The sequence below is a fragment of the Rutidosis leptorrhynchoides genome, chromosome 7 (genome assembly GCF_046630445.1).
Source record: "Rutidosis leptorrhynchoides isolate AG116_Rl617_1_P2 chromosome 7, CSIRO_AGI_Rlap_v1, whole genome shotgun sequence".
NCBI classification, from domain to species: domain Eukaryota; kingdom Viridiplantae; phylum Streptophyta; class Magnoliopsida; order Asterales; family Asteraceae; genus Rutidosis; species Rutidosis leptorrhynchoides.
The window spans coordinates 3,717,151-3,731,200 of record NC_092339.1 but is presented as its reverse complement, the minus strand read 5'-3'; the positions used below and the strand labels follow the sequence as shown (position 1 = coordinate 3,731,200).

General features: G+C 33.6%; 1 long non-coding RNA gene across 1 annotated transcript; it reads right to left on the bottom strand.

Annotated features, from left to right (window-relative positions):
- Positions 1-3,079: 3,079 nt before the first annotated feature.
- Positions 3,080-4,813, bottom strand: LOC139858660 (uncharacterized). The gene is made up of 3 exons (XR_011763023.1): positions 4,671-4,813; positions 3,955-4,041; positions 3,080-3,839 (listed from the first exon to the last, which is right to left on the bottom strand). It is a non-coding gene; the product is annotated as an uncharacterized lncRNA (long non-coding RNA).
- Positions 4,814-14,050: the final 9,237 nt, after the last annotated feature.

Below are 14,050 nucleotides of genomic sequence, written 5' to 3'. Positions count from 1 at the left end.
ATTTTTGCTACTCATTCGTTGTCTCCCCCGATTCTCTGTGACAAAGGCATGGGTCTAATCTGTGCCCATATCTTTTCTCCTTGCCTCTTCACTGAGTAGGGCATCCTTGACCATTGACATGGTAAGTTTTCCATTCGGAGCTGAGTTGCTGAGTGTTACTACCAGCGTTTCCCAACTATCAGGAAGGGAACTAAGTAGCAGTAGCACCTGAACTTCATCGCCAAGCGGCATCTCTACAGACGATAACTGGTTAACCAAGCTCTGGAACTCACTGGTATGCTCGGCAACTGAAGTTCCACTTTTAAGCTTCATGTTGACTAAACGCCTCATCAGCAGGGCTTTATTCCGAGCAGTCTTGGCCTGGTACATGTCCTCCAACTTTTTTCAGAGGACATATGCGTCTGTCTCTTGTGCAACATGGTGGAAGACACTATGATCAATCCATTGACGGATCTGACCAATAGTTTTTCGGTTTAATTTCTTCCAATCTATCTCTTTGGCAGAATCAGGGTTTATACCCTTCAATTCAATAGGATCAAACAAATCCTTACATCTGAGGAGATCTTCCATCCGAGGTTTCCATAGCGTGTAGTTTGTAGCTGTGAGCATAATCATAGCTCCCGAAGATAATGTTGACTCTTCTATGGACATTATCACCTTACAAATAATTTTTCAACACAAACGGGATTGAATTGTAGAAAATAGAGATCACCGTTACGTCCGGAACGGTTGAAAATGGTGGAATAGACACTTCGCAGCTTAAATTCCACTTACGGGGCAAAATTATAATTTTTATAAACTTCAGGGACAAAAAATGAAATTCTGAAAATTTCAGGGACCAAATTGTAAAATTTCAGAATTGCTACAGTACTGCTACAGTACCGCCAGCTGTTACAGTGAATTGCTACAGGACTTTCTTCTCCGGCGAAAATTCCGGCACCGGTCGTCTTCTCCGGTGAGATTCCGGCGAGTTGACCAAACTTTGACCGCGTTTTCTGGGCTCGTTATAACTCCGTTTAAGTCACCGTTTTTTGCGTTGGACTCGGTTCGACGAGACGAATCCAATGGTACACTCAAAATTGAATTTTGAGAAAACTTCAGAAAACCCAAAACTCGACCAACGTCTCTAACCAAGCTCTTGATACCACTTCTTAGGAAGAGAGGATCGCCTGGACGTTGGGAGACACAAATTTGAGAGAAAACAACTCTATTACTCACAAGAATATATTACACGAGTATTTACAAAACTCTAAAAAAAAAAAAAAAAACTCTCAAACTCACACACACTATATAGGTTGTGATTACACTTCTCTGAGTGATTTGGGATGATTGAAAGTTTGCATCTTTATTTATAGCAAAAATTCTATGGCGGTGAATGGTGTGAACGAGGAAGGTTGGCGGAAGTTGGCGGCCGTCATCGTGTTCAAGTTTGCCACTTCCATATGCGTTGTCAACGTCGGCAGCTGGAAACCATCATCAACAGACTTCATATTTTATTAAAATATCGAGCTCGGCTCAGTTAGGGTATGTTTGAATTTGGCATGATTGTTGAGCTTTTACAAAGCATGATCAAGATCGAATCGCCACCTCAGTGCTATAGATATATGGATATTGATCGGGTATGGAGTGACGTCACGTCTTTTTATTTCTCTTTTGTTGCTGAGTGTATTAAATGGTCGGAGATCTGCTGAAAATTGATCGATGTATGTTATCGGTGTAGGGTAGCGATCTTATGGATCATATGGTGTTACAGAAATCGAGTATCTTTTGCTTCTCCAAGTATTCGTATGCTTGATCCAGTCTTTTCATACATCGGCGTGTATATTTATTTTTGATTAGAGGTGATGAGTTCTATTTAGAATTAAGCTGGCATGGTGTAATACTTCTTGCTTAACTTTGAGTGACCCGCTAAACGTATATTATAGTTCTCAAAAGGTTCAAGTTTAACTGAATTATTCAATTCTTGCTCAGTCAAGCTAATCCTAAAGTCGCTATATCCATATCACGAGTAGGTCACGAGTAGCTAATCCTGCATTTGGGTACCACTTTTCCTGACCCACTCAACCCGTCTAAAAACTTAACCCATTTAGACTCGAACTCATTTTAACTGACCCAGCACAATTACCAAGTATATAAAAAACAACCATGGAAGATGGTCAACAAGAACATTTATAAGAGTTTCTTTTGCAAAAACTTATTTACTAATGCCAAATCTACAAAATTTAACATAAATGAATAATTAAAAAACCAAAAACCAAAATTTTGCATAAGTTAATGCAAAATCCTGCATCACTTAAGCGATTTTGGGCCATCAATAAACCAAAACAATTACCTTTTTTTGGGGCAAAAATAACAAAAACTTTTATAGAACAAAAAACGTTTAATTTCAAAGAGAATACGAATTCAACAAGAGATACAAGTGAGAGCCTCGATAAGGCTCGTACCTAGAAGCAGCTAACATACGAACTATCTACGAGCCTCATCTAACCTAAACCAAAACAAAACCAAAACAAATTACTAACCATAACAAATGTGTCACAAAACCAAAAGAATGCTACGAAATATAAAACAAATCTAAATGATCTCAAATATCCTTTATGAATACGCCAAATTTTCCCATCTCCTCGCCAAAACAGTTACCTAGTATTTATTTTCAATTAAATGTAACTTTAGTGGAGTAATTATTATGAACATTCACATAAATAACACGAAATACTGTTTTAGTAAACACAATTTAACAGACTACATACGAAAGGTTATTAACAACAATTTTTAAATAGCTAAATATTGTTTTTGTAAACTATATGCAAATATGCAAACTAGATGATGAATTCAGGTGTCCTGAAGTTAGAAAGTTTCACAATATTAAAAAAACCTATATTATTGTGAACGCAAACTGGACTTTAGCTGGTTCAGAACAGCCCAAATTGACCCAGTTCAGATTGACCCAAAAATCAGTATTTGAAACACTGAAAGGGTGTTTACACATTAGAATTCTTTCCAGTTTTCAGTTGAGAAACACTGAAGCTTCATACTTTTGGGTGTCTACTTCGTCACGTCAATCCAAAAGGGACATTGGTGAATAAACAAATACTCTTGCCACAACTACACAATACAACTCCTCAACAGCTTACAAGTATAAAAACTAAATTGTTAATTCAAGTGCACTTTACTTTCAAATTTCAATACTAACAACTAAATTGTTATCTGCTTGATGTGGAGACTTTGCTTTTCTCTTTTTTTCCTGCACCGGCGCTTTGCAGTTCTCTTTGATGAGGTTAAACGCAATACATGTCATTTCAATTCCATGGAATAAGAAACCGACTGCAAACACAATCCAGTCGAGGTTTTTGGGCAGGAATAGCACCATCACATACAAGAGAGGTACTAAAACGAGCCCCGAGTATCCAGAGTATCCGAAGTCTCCAGTGACGATAACTTTTCTGTTGAATTTTGGATATTCAATAAAATGATAGCAACATCCAATTGAATATGCGAGAAAATGTCCAACCCATATGAGTTTATGCGTGGACGTATACGACATTATAAGGGAACAGGTAGCGAGAATTGCAGAGCATGAACCAATACACTTTAAGATAGTGTAATGAACAGACTTCATCCATGGGAATCGAAAGTAGTTTGCACATATTAAAAAGTAGGTTACGATTAGAGTGACACATAATGCAATAGCGGACATGATCAGAAGGACACCATTGATTACCACTCCAAAGGGGGGAAATTTTATAGTATCCTTTTGGGATAAAATTGCACAAAAACTCATCGATGCAATAGAAAAACACAAAGATGCGACAAACAAAATTTCTCTGTATGTTGAAAACCTGAAATACAAGTCATATATTCAAACGTCCCCATTAATATCTGAAAAAAAGTAAACCTATATATGATCATCTAAAACCTCAGATGATGATGAAGATAATAAGGAACTTAACTTACTGTGGATTGGCGACCTTTGATGAACGTTTTTTCCCCATTATTGTTATTGGAACGTATGCTTGTCAGCAAGGTCCTTGAAATCAAAAACTACGTATAACATAAAGTTAGTACTAAGTTAGGGTTTAATTACATGATACTTATAAGTTAGGGTTTAATTACATGAACATATAAAATTTTATTGAAATTGTAGCTAGTTGATTATCCGAGTACTCATACTTTTCTTAGACCGTCTTATAACATCACATAAACATAAAATTACCGTTTAAAATCACTAAATGAGTTAAATCTCTTCGATTATAAGAGTTCTATTATTAACTTAACAAATTGACGACCAGAAATCCAGTGAAATCATATGAAACGAGATAGATCTCTTCGATTATAACAGTTCAATTGTTAACTTAACAAATTGACGAACTCAAATCCAGTGAAATCATATGAAACGAGATAGATCTCTTCGATTATAACAGTTCAATTGTTAACTTAACAAATTGACGAACTCAAATCCAGTGAAATCATATGAAACGAGTTAAATGTCTTTGATTATAACAGTTCTATTGTTAACTTAACAAACTGACGGACACAAATCCAGTGAAATCATATGAAACCAGTTAAATCTCTTCGATTATAACAGTTTTATTGTTAACTTAATAAACAAATTGACGAACATCGAAATCATATGAATATTAAGGGTGTATGTAACAGTATCGTTACTATACCTTAACGAATCGAAAATCAGGAAACCGAAATCTGCTATTGAACCTCAATTCCACACACAAACCACCTTGATCGATGTCTTCTTCCGCAACCCGCTCATACACTCTGCCATATTCGTATTTAGGGTTTCTAATTTCAAAATATCTGGAATGTGAATGAGGTGGTGTGCGTTTTATATTACAATATATGTTACCTTTCGGGAATTCAGCTTTCAGTATGTTACCTTTCTTTCTAGGCTTTGAGAAGATGGTAGACTAAAGCCCAATCTACTAATTTTACTTCTCTATATTATGTAGAACAATCTGAGCCCATTGGGCCAACGGTCATCCAAAGTGAACCCATATTTTCTTTCATATCTATACATTATTATAAAGCGCGTGTCAATAATTCTATGTGTCAATTTCTCAATTAATTTGAACTAAATAATCATACGTGTCATTTTCTTAATTAAATCGAATTAAATAATGATTAAAATATATATAGTCTTAAATAACAATAATATATTAATTAAATCTAATATTATATACTCCCGATAATTTAGGCTATATCATCGAATGAGGTTAAATAACAAGTACGGAGTATAATATTTATTGCTATAAATTAGATCAAATCAAATACATTCCAATCTCAAACACATTCCAACAACAACGATCAAATCAAATAATAATAATTAATTAATATAATAGTAATAGTAATTACTTATAAATAAAGGGGGATGATTCTAACACACCCTTTTTTGATCCTCACACACCTATTTTAACCTTTTACTCTTCTAATAATACTTCATTTCTTTAAATTGGTGTGTGAGGATCAAAAAAGTGTGTGTGAGAATCATCTCCCATAAATAAAATGAGAATTGGGAACATTAATAAGAATTGAAGATAGAATAGGAAAGTGAATCTAAAATATTAAGGAGTAATAGATTTCTAATAATTAATAATAAGGAGTAATTGATTTCTAAAATAATAAGGAGTAATTATAAACAAAATAATTTAACAGTGATATTTTTTTTTTAAAAAACAAAATAATTACAGTATTATACTTTTTACAAATCAAATAGAATAAAAATAACCTTCGACAATCTACTGTATAACCGATGACTCTATTATTTCAATCTACTTTTTGATAATGATTAACGGATATCTAATAGTAGTATGTAATATTGTGATGATCATGAAATTCCCATTGTTATAATATTATGAGTTTTGTTAATGTATGCTCCGTAGCAACTTAAGTTTTCGTTTGAGATTTTTTGACATAATTAAATTAGCGTGTAATAAATGAATATAGGCATATAAAAACTATTATTAACGATAAGTTTCAAAAAAAAACTTTTTACGGGCTCATGTTTGATATTTTATCAATTATTTGTTAATTAAAAGTTAAAATTAAATGATTTTAACGGACGAACTCATAATTTATGAATTAATATTCAATACTAATGTTTCCGATATAAAAGTTATCTGTTAAAAGAATTTGTTTTCAATGTAATTATATTATACATTTGATTTGATAACTATCAATACTAACGTCATCGAATACTAATTTATACAAATATCGTGCAACGCACGGGCTCATAAAACTAGTATTCTCAAAATAGAGGTGCACATAACCGGTTTAAAACTGCCCCGGTTATAGAAAAATGGTTTCAGAAAATCGGTTTTCTCTAAAACTGGTTCCAGGATCGGTTTATTTCGAATTTTCTTTTCAGAATGTGTTTTTCCGATTTTGAACCGGTTTCACCGGTTAGGTTTTTTTGCTTCTTTCCGGATCCGACTTAGTTTTTTGGGATTTGATGTTTTACCCATTTTTTTTACGAGTTTGATTTTTATACCGTTTAAACAATTCTAAATAATATAAAAGAATATAAATAAAATAAGTTGCAACAATTAAAAAAAACTAAATATAATTTTTTTTTTAAAACTAAATAAGGGTAAAGTTTATATGGCATTGTTGTACATATAAGCTTATTTGACGCAATTCACCCGATGTTTTACCTTCTATGGGGAACCAATGTGCTCATTTATAGAATAGTTTTCTCGCTTACCCAAAAAAAAAAAAAATTTAAGGATATCAATATCATATATTATGTTATTTTTCTTGTGAAATACATTATTATTATTATTATTATTATTATTATTATTATTATTATTATTATTATTATTATTATTATTATTATTATTATTATTATTAGATTTAAAACAAAGCAAAAACAATCTTTATTTCTCATGTTATATTCACGGATTTCACTATTTATAATAACATATAACATATCATTTTTAAAGTAAAAAAAGTTATGAATAATATGGAACAACTTGAATTTTGTTGTTTCTAACTTGTATAGAGTGCTACTAGCAATAAATACCTAGTTTGTCTCAAAATAGTGTCTTTCGCCAAGGAGTTCCATGGAAATATTTCGCAACATAAACTACATATAACATTTCAAATAAAGAAACTTTATTAAAAGCCCATGAAAATCGCAAACTTTTATTTTGCGATTGGTGAATACAATTTACTTTTTGAGACTGCCCATTCGCAAATGGCTTTTGTGAATGGATGATCGGTATCGCGACTCACTAATTTTGCAAGGTCATATCTTTTGTTTCGTAACTCCGATTTAGTCACCGTTTATTTTAAATGGGTGTATTTTTTCGAGATATATCTCTCTGTATTAAATTCCAAGTCCCAATCTCTTTTTTTTATTGTAAATCTACCTAATGTTGTGATTTGCGTTTAATGTAAAAAATGTATCATTTCTTGATTTTCTATTCTATTCAAATTAAATGAGTGGTTTCGTGTACTTTTTAGTCAACATTGTTGATAAATTTAACGATTTACAATGTTCTATTTCAAAGTTTGCAAGAACCTTATCCCATTTTATAATCTATTAGCAATTCGCAAATAGGAAACGCAAATCTCAATTTATTTTTTTGTGATTTGCGATTTGACCCGTTTTTCTCAATCATGAGCGAGAAAACAAAGCGTTCACAAATCACAAACAATGACCTGCAAGTTGTGATGGCTATTTCACAAGAGTGTTATTATATTATATGTCGTTTTAGGGCATTTTGGTGAATTTTCTCATAGAATAATAACTGATACGACATACAAATGTAAAAGGGAAATTGGTCAAAATGCCCTCAAATTTTAAAGTGTTTAACAATATGCACTTCAAATTGCAAAATTGTAAGAATGTCCCATGACCACGCACCACACATGGTGCGTGATGGCGTGCGTGGTGTTTGATCGTTGATTCATGTTAGCGGCGTTGTGTTAACTTACCCATAACTCGCATACACACCACAGACGATGTGTGGTGCGTGGTACCATATTTGATATTTATGATCAAAAAAACTGAATCAAACCCTAACGATTACGGAGTAATATTTTACCTTAGCGATTCATTTGCTAATTCAATACTTATCATCTGATGCCAACCAGCTATATTCCCAATTCCAAATATAAACTCCATTAAAATTCTAGATATCAACCCGACTTTGTATCAATCAAATGAAATTTTGAATATAGAATATAGCGTAATATCAATCAAGGGAAAAATTTAAAGTGAGTCGGTTCCAACAGCCTACTACATCTACTACATATTGGACTTCATCTCCGATTCTTTGCAAAACCTACTCCTAAATCATGTACACTTTCTTTTTATATTTCATTCTTCTTGCTATTTTTTACCAGAAATATCGACATCGAATGCTCTATTTGTCACTCGCACACGCGTTCAAGGAAACCCAATTCACGACAATGTTGGCAGTACCATCGAAAGCTGGGAAAACCCCAGAGACCTTCCCAAATCGCCTTGATGTTAGCAGTACCATCAAAGGTTGGAAACTCCCTGCTTGGAGTGATAATCGAACCTGTGTTGGCAGTATCCTAAGTTGAATCTCACCTCAATACCACTCAATCCAAACTTCGGTAGTTAACTTAGCTCCATTTTCAAAAATGAAAGTCTTTAAAAAACAGAGACTGCAAAATTGAGTATTTATATATCAAGCTGTTAACTTAACTTTAATTTGTTAAGTATGGGTACCACGCATCATGTAACATCCCGCATTTTTCCGTTAATTCATTTTAACGCCCGTCTTTTTTTTTTATAATACCTTTCGTCATCTATATTCGTATCCTCCGATGTTTAGCATTTTAATATTTTCGTTATTTGATTTTAACATCTCTCGTTTACTCTAGCGTTTTTAAAATAATTCGTTCGGTTAATTCACGCACCCGCTTTTAAACTCGAGGGACTAAATTCGTCAATGGACCAAAGTGGTAACTAGTGAATTAGTCACCACCTCCCTTCCGCACCATTCACTTTCATTTTATTTTTCTTTTCTCTTTTCTTTCAATTTTTTCTTCCATTCTTATACCATTTTCTCCATTTACACAAATCCATCATCTAAATCGAATCTAGCAAGACAACTTCAAAACAAATTGTACTTTTGGAATCCTCTCTTCATCCCTTACGTTTTGATACTAATTTCACTACTTGGAGTAAGGTTTCTAAAAACTCTAGATTTCTCTAATTCGTTTTATAGACTTGAAATGGTGTTAATTAGTGTATATGGCTTAAGTCTAACATGGATATGTGATTTGTTTGCTCGATTTTGTTGTTTTGAGTAACTAGCATGAATACTTGAAATGGGTTAGTTAAATCCTTGGTTTTGGTTGATTAAATGTTGTTGTTATGTAGGTTCATGTGTTAAAAGTGTTACTAGCATCATTAGCTTCGTTTTGGTATGTAGGTTGACTTGAAAAAACTTCATTAACATAAATGTTAAATTCATGATTCTTGTTTAGGGTTTGATAGATTTTAAAACGAACTTTTGATGCACCAAATGCTTTGCAATGTTGTTAGTAAGTGTCTAGTTGTATTGTATGCGTAATTACCTACGAAATGGCATATTATATGTGTGTAGTAAGTTCCTGAATCATGAAATGTGTTTTACGAACTTGAAACTTTGATAATGGACTTTTAACGATCTTTTGACGAGGTTTTTGTTGTTGTAAATGATGAACTTGATTGATGATATGTGTTTAGTTGTATTCCTTGTCAAAATATCTTTCCAACGATGTATGATATGCGTTTTTAGCGTTTTCGGATCATTAGTTATGAATGAAAGAAGTTTGGCTCGACACTTAGAAAAATTCAGCATTTCAGCACCTGGAGGACCCAAGTTGCGGCCGTAACCCGGGCCATTGCGGCCGTAACCCAAGACATTGCGGCCGTAAACCATGCCATTACGGGCGTAACATTTTGGGCTGTCCAAAATTGTCATTTTTCGTTTAATTCTAACTATGCTACTCATCTCCGATTAACATGTAACTTGTTCTAACATATTCATATATGATTATATAACTTAGAAAAATTGTCCGAGACCCGACCCGAGCGTGTTGACTCTTTCATTGACTTTGACTTGACCGAAGTTTGACTTTTAGTCAAACTTAACCAAATGCGTATGCGATCATTCTAACATGCTTTTATACTTATATCTTGAATGAAATTTGACAACGTGACTCACATGCTATATAATCAAGTCGTAACGAGCCATATGACTAATTGAACACATTTCGCCCGACCTCATGTCATAACTGGAAATTGATACAACTTATTTGTTTAGGTCAAGGCTAAGCAACATTCATTGCACAACGTTTAATTTCAAGTACTTTGGCATGCAACTACGGTGAGATCATAATCCCACCTTTTCAACAACTTTTATACTTTTAAAACATGGGATGAGAAACTTATACGGTTTATACTTTTATACTTTGAACACAAATACGGAAGCAAAGATACATACGAGTTAGAACAAAAATCCTCAAGTCCAATTATCATTAGTTACACTTGTAGAGTGTAAGCGAGAACTTATGTTGTGTGGTCATACGGGTTTGACGAACCCTCATCCGGACGGATGAAACGTATTTTCGGTATATAGTGTAGGTTCTAACACTATTATGCAGAGGTAAGATTCAGTTAAGCTTTGGTAATTGGGTGCTCGTGATACAAACAACATCTTTTGGGATGTATACGCTTTGATAATCACTTTATACTAAATCTTGTGGTTCAAAAACATACTTTAAAAATACACCTATGATTTCACCAACGTTTTTCGTTGACAGTTTTCTACATGTTTCTCAGGTTCATACTTGGTTACTTGATACATGTTTCCGCATACTTTGATTACTTGCTTGGGGTTAAGCATACATGCATACGCTAGTGATAGCACATTTGAATTCAAACTTAAAGCATACATACTTACGCTATTTATAGCAACAGTGATTTTCAACTTATTATGTCACAAGTTATCTCAATTATACTTTATACTTTTGTAAACTTAACTTGTTGTCGAACCGTTTGGTAAACTAAACTTTGTAAGTCTTATACGTCTCAAATGAATGCGATATAATTTTGGTCAAACGTGTCTTATTTAGGGACTACGACCACGTAACGGGACCTAAGTTAACGACGTCGTCAATGACGTTTTTGCCGGGTCGTTACAGATGGTATCAGAGCGTTGGTTGTAGGGAACTAGGATATGCATTAGTGTGTCTGACATAGTCGTTAGGACGCATTAGTGAATCTAGACTACAACCGGATAGTTAACCATTGCATTCTGACTTGCATTTACTATAGATAGCACTTACTTGACTACTTGTGCATTATACTTAAACCTTTCTTAGGTGAACCCCATAATGGTACCAAACTTTCATCATACGAATCCGTATTCTGCCACTTTCTGGTAACACACTTAAATTCAAGATTCATACACGTAAGGATGACGACGACTTCATTAGTTATACTAGTTCGGGAACTCTGTCTCCTCGGTTATTATTCGCCACCGTCTCAGCTTACTATCCACGAGCGCTGTGAAGTTCTCACCACCATGGCAATCACTAACCACGACCGATGTTACACTGGCATTCTTCACTATCTGCTACTTCTTGTTACTAACACCACTACTCTAGGTGAGTATCGGCGTCACTACTTATCACTACGGTTGCGTACTACTCGTTATCATAATTTGTTACTCTTTTCGTACCTAAAGACATTATGGTTTGACTTGAACCGCATTGACGTGAACAATCGTTTATACACTTCCTTCGGAAAACGCTTCTTCAAGTGTTGCACTAATTCTTTCGATTCAATACGAGTCACGTTAGGGACGTCGTTACACTTTGTTCATTTTAAAACTTCACGATCACACGAACTTAGTTCTATGGAGTGATGTAGGAATGGAGGTATGAGTTAGAGTAATATAACGACACTCGATCAATGTGGTTATATTATGGTAAGTCATACCAAAGTTCTAGTGACTCGTGATGGTGATTGGACTCGATCAACCTAATCACCACCATGTGCCATGTACATGACTTCATTTTTCTTGTTGGACATCCGAAAACTCCGAGGATATCGATGACGACCATACCAAGGACACGCCTTTGATTATTGCCGAACCATATTTATGCTCCCGAATAAATGACAAATTCTTTCAACTTCAAACATATGTTACGTGTATACTATCTCGTTTTTGTACAGATTTATTGACGAACTACAATATGCTTAATATGATCACATTGAGGCGGAAACTTCTCTCGCATTAAACTCGTACTTCTGTATAAGTGATAAGGCTAAAAAGGAACATATATTTCATAGCAATATCCCTCCTAAATAATAGGTTTTCATATGTAATTGTATTATATTTTCATTGTAATTGTTTAAATAAATAAGTGCGAAGACAAAAGGCGAAAATGAAGATTTGAAGACACAAACGTCCAAAAAGCTCAAATGTTCAAGATACAATTCAAAAGGTTCAATTTATTGATGAAAAACGTCTAAAAATGACAAGAGTACAAGTTACAAAACGCAAAGTACAAGATATTAAATTGTACGCAAGGACGTTCGAAAATCCGGAACCGGGACATGAGTCAGCTATCAACGCCCGACGCAACGGACCAAAAATTACAAGTCAACTATGCACAAGAATATAATATAATATTTAAATAATTATATAAATTATTTATATATTATATATATTTAAAAATTATGTCGACAAGCTATGAGACAAATGATCCTGAGCTGGATTTTCAAACTCCGCGACTCGCGGAGTTTGAAGGCTAAAAACTCCACGACTCGCGGAGCTATCAGAAATCAAAATTCCTATAAAAGGTCACGAATTCTGCGAGTAAAAAATATATAATAATAATAATACTCCCTAGTATAATATAAATAAATATATATATGTATATATAGTATAGATTAGTGTTATATTAGATTAGTTTGGGTTATGTAAAAGTTATTTTTACGGGTTTTTAAAGTCGGAGCTCTGTCCGTGTAACACTACGCGATAAATAATCAATGTAAGCTATGTTCTCCTTTTTAAATTAATGTCTCGTACTTAAGTTATTATTATGCTTATTTGAGCCAAAGTAATCATGATGTTGGACTAAATATTAAAGACGGGGTAATTGGGTTTTGTACCATAATTGGGGTTTGGACAAAAGAACGACACTTGTGGAAATTAGACTATGGGCTATTAATGGGCTTTATATTAAATTAACGATACCTCGTTAATTTAATATAAAGGTTATGATTTGAAGTATCTATATATAACCACATACGCTTAATCGGACACGATGGGCGGGATATTTATAAGTACGAATTATTGTTCATTTGACCGGACACGGGTTTGGATTAATAGTCAATGGACTCATTAAAACAGGGGTGGATTACATTCAAGGGTAATTGGTGTAATTGTTAACAAAGTATTAAAACCTTGGTTTACACACAGTCGATAACCTGGTGTATTCATTAATCAAAGTATTAAGACCTTGTTACAGTTCGAATCCCCAGTTAGTTGGAATATTTGACTTCGGGTATAAGGTTAAATTTGCCGAGCAGTTTATAATTATGACCGATGAACTATTATGGACAAAAACCAGATAGGTTTCAAATACATCCAGGACAAAGGACAATTAGCCCAGGACAATAAAATAAAATCAAAACGTCAAACATCATGGTTACGGAAGTTTAAATAAGCATAATATATTTTATTTCATTTTTTCTCGTACTTTTATTTATTGTCATTTCAATTATTGTTATTTATTTTATATTGTTATTTAAATATCGTCATTTACTATACGCTTCGCTTAAAATATAAATCGACAAACCGGTCATTAAACGGTAAACCCCCTTTTATATATATATTTTGTACAAATATAGTTGTTTAAAAATATAGTGTGCAATAAGCCCGCTCCCTGTGGAACGAACCGGACTTACTAAAAACTATACTACTCTACGATTAGGTACACTGCCTATAGTGTTGTAGCAAGGTTTAGGTATATCCCATTTGTAAATAAATAATTAAAACTTGTG